The sequence below is a fragment of the Lucilia cuprina genome, chromosome X (genome assembly GCF_022045245.1).
Source record: "Lucilia cuprina isolate Lc7/37 chromosome X, ASM2204524v1, whole genome shotgun sequence".
Lineage (NCBI taxonomy): Eukaryota > Metazoa > Arthropoda > Insecta > Diptera > Calliphoridae > Lucilia > Lucilia cuprina.
Window position 1 is genome coordinate 12,191,206 of NC_060949.1, and position 4,020 is coordinate 12,195,225.

At 36.0% G+C, this 4,020-nt stretch overlaps 1 pseudogene; it reads right to left on the reverse strand.

The window, feature by feature from the left end:
- Positions 1-1,559: 1,559 nt before the first annotated feature.
- The window catches only part of LOC124421406, a 21,188-nt pseudogene continuing 18,727 nt past the window's right edge, over positions 1,560-4,020 (reverse strand).

The following is a 4,020-nucleotide window of genomic DNA, read 5'->3' on the forward strand; positions in this document are numbered from 1 at the left end:
ACATGAAATTAATATTAAAGGGACTTTTCGGTACTTTTTCGTTCTACACTATAAAAGGGGGCTTTTTGGTACTTTTTCGTACTTCGACTGGTACTTTTTGAGTTTTCTTTAAATTTAACCTAGAAACATGAAATTAAGCATGTAGAGCCCGAAGTAAATGAGAATCTATAAAAGGGGACTTTTTGGTACTTTTTCCTTCTACAAAAGGTACTTTTTGAGTTTTCTTTAAAATTTAACTTAGAAAAAATAAATTCAGCATGTAGAGCCCGGAGTAAATGAGAATCTATAAAAGGGACATTTTTGGCACTTTTTCCTTCTTCAAAAGGTACTTTTTGAATTTCCTATAATATTGAACCTAGAAACATGAAATCAAGTATGTAGAGGATAGATTAAGTGAGAACCTATAAAAGGGGACTCTTGGTACTTTTTCGTTCTTCAAAAGGTACTTTTTGGATTTTTGTATAATTTTGAACCTAGAAACGTGAAAAGCCCGGAGTAAGTGACAACCCATAAACAGGGACCTTTTGGTACTTTTTCGTTCTTCAAAAGGTACCTTTTGAAATTTCCATAATATTGAAACATGAAATTATGTATGTAGAGCCCGGATTATGTGGGAACCTGTAAAGGGGACTTTTTGGTACTTTTTCGTTCTTCAAAAAGTACTTTTTGAAATTTCTATAATATTGAACCTAGAAACATGAAATTAAGCATGTAGAACCCAGATTATGTGAGAGCCTATAAAAGGGGACTTTATGATACTTTTTCTTTCTTTAAAAAGTACTTTTTGAATTTTCTATAATATTGAACCTAGAAATATGTAATTATGTATGTATAGCCCGGATTAAGTGAGAACCCATAAAGGGGGACTTTTTGGTACCTTTCTGTTCTTCATAACAGGTTTAAAAGATACATGGGGTGCAAAAAAAGTACCAAAATACAGTTTTTACCCGTTTATTCCCTAAAGGGGCCGAAATTGAAAAAAGTACCAGACACCTGTCCGCTTATTTTTTAAATGAACGACGATAAGCTTTAAACTATTTTTGTATCTTTTCTAGTTTAGGAGATATGAGGTTACCGATTTTACCCTTTTTTACCCCCTATTTGGTGGGAGACCAACCCCGTGTCCAAATTTCAGCTATTTAGCTTTAACCGTTTAGGCTGTGCGACGATGAATCAGTCAATCAGTCAGTCAGTAACGTTAGAATTTTATATATATATAGATTACAGAAAATTAGAAAAAACAGTTGAAGAACAAAAAAGTACCAGACAGTGGCTTTTTATATATTTTCATTAAATCAGGATGACGCATGTTTAATTTTCAACCAGAAACCAAAACAATCGCATAAAGATTTTTATACAATCAGGAAGCTACATGTCCAATTTAATGTTTTTTGGTTCAATATTATAGAAAATTCGAAAAGTATTAGTAAAAGAACAAAAAAGTACCAGAGTATGCTTTTTTAATTTTCGTTCAATTGGGATACTGCGTGTTTAATTTTATGTTTATATTGTTTCGTTCAAAGCTATGGATGGGGATGAAAGGCTGGATGATTGGAAAACTTTATTATTCTCTCTGAGCCAAAACAAAATATATGAATATATTTTGTAACTCAGAATAATTTAATAAGTAAGGAATGAAAAAAAAGAAAGAAAATAAAACACAGGAATTAGGATTTCTTTTCGTTTAATATTTATTAAATTATTTGGGAATACGGAATTCTTACCAAGGATAGGAAAGTGGACCAATTTGCACAAAAAGAAAGTTTCTTTCTGGCGGAAATAAGATTTTACGATATATTTGAAATAATTGACGTTTTATTTAGAACTTTATGACAACTTTACATATGCTGCAATTCATAGCATTCAGTATCGATATATGTCATAAGAAATAGGAATTTGCGGGGAGATTATGAATAAATGGACAATTGTTGTTTGGCATAAACATTACCGCCCGCCTTGCAGTATACAAACTATGGAAAAAAAGGAATAAGGATTGTCGTAAAATACTTATTTCTGCTAGAAGGAATTACAAAATATAGTTGTGAGGTTAGGCAATCTTAGTGTTAATATTAGTAAGTTGATTCCTTTGGACATCTGTGCTATAGAAAGGAAAAGAATAAATAACAATATTTGTTGCAAAAGGAAATAAATGGAAATATATGGATATATGGAATTCAATGAATATATTTTATTTGAAAATTCAATTAATAAAATATTTGTGTTTGTTTGTTTTGGTTTTATTTTACTTTATCGAATATACAAGTGTATGTGGTATATTGTTCATGTGAGACACGCGCCGTAAATGGTCCATCCAAAGATGGTACTTTGCGCCGTTGGCAACACTGTTTTGGTAAAAACACCCTCTCTCATCACCTTCGGATACAAATCAACGCCGATGATGACTTCAATTCCAGCGGATTCGAAGAATTTAGGGTCCGCTAAGAACAAATTTTGGAAATGTTGCTTAAAATTCACTGGCAATGAGTTTATGGGAGTTTTACTCCAATCCAAGAGACAGCGCGCATGGGTATTCGTGGAGCCAATCTTCACTAAAACCGTCGGCAATAGAATTACGCTATTCTGTCGTAGGAGCGACGTTAATGTAGTTGCCGAAGTCGTTGGAGCAGCTAATTTTTTTCGAGCAGCTTGCGAAGTCGAGGGTCTAGGCGACGGAGATCGAGATCGAGAGTTGGAGCGGGTTGGACTTATGCCGAAATCTTTTAAAAGCCGGGGATTGATATGGAGAAGGGTGTGGTGGAATTTGCTGCAATGACGACAACCGCGTTTCGAAATGCATGTTCCTTTGGAGTGGTCATGAGCTAAACAGTTCTAGCAATATTTATGCGTTTTTACGGCGTCCAGACGTTCCTTCATGTTCATCGCGAGGAACTTGCGACAGACGCGTAACGGATGCGGACGTACACATAAACGGCATAGGAACCGGTTGTAATTGCTAGGCAGCTTGATGTGCTGTTGGCGACGGCGACGATTATTGGAGCTTTTGGAGTTTTTGGTTTGGCGTTTAGGCATGATGCTCTGAAAGGAATAAAGTTGGTTGGAAGATCTTAGAGAATGTAGAGAGAAAGTGGATGACTAGGATTCGAATAAGCAAACTAATTTATGGATTGGCCTTGTTATTAGACCACGTTGCGTATATATGTCGGCAACTCGAACTTTCTTATCGGATCCGGTATGCACTTTTTCAATTCTACCTAGCCGCCAAGAGTTTGAAGGGAGATTTTCATCCTTTATGACAACTAATGTCCCGGGTTTGACATTATCTTCGGAAGTCTTCCATTTAGTTCGTTTCTGCATCTCCTTCAAATATTCGTTTTTCCAACGAAAGCAGAAATTTTGATGGACTAATTTTAGACGTTGCCAATGATTAACAATGGATATCGGACTTTCGTTAATCTTAGGATCAATAGGACATAGGATAGGAGCACCTATGAGGAAATGACCTGGAGTTAAGGCGGAAAGATCTGATGGATCTTGCGATTGTGGAGAAATAGGCCGAGAGTTGAGACAGTCTTCAATTCAAGCGAGAAGAGTGGAAAATTCTTCAAACGTGTATTTAAAACAACCTACGGTTTTACGGAAATGTGATTTAAAGCTCTTGACTCCTGCCTCCCAAAGGCCACCCATATGCGGAGCACCCGGCGGAATAAAATGCCAGGTCAGGTTCTGGTGAGCGTAGCTAGAAGTGAGCAATTCGCGAGACGATAGCATGATAGATTTGATATCAAATGGACCTGCAAAATCTAGTCCCGTATGAGTAAATGGACGCGAAATTTCAGATCGTTCAGAGGGCAAGGCAGCCATCATCTGTTGCTGACATCTTTTCCGGTAGATAATACATGGTTTGCATTTTCGAATGGTGGTTTTGATAAGATTTTTTACTTTTGAAATCCTGTAATGAGTTCTTATCAAGCGTAGGACAAGCTGATTACCACCATGAAGACTAATATCATGGACAAATTTGACTAAAAGCCGTGAATATTGGCAATTATAAGGAATAAT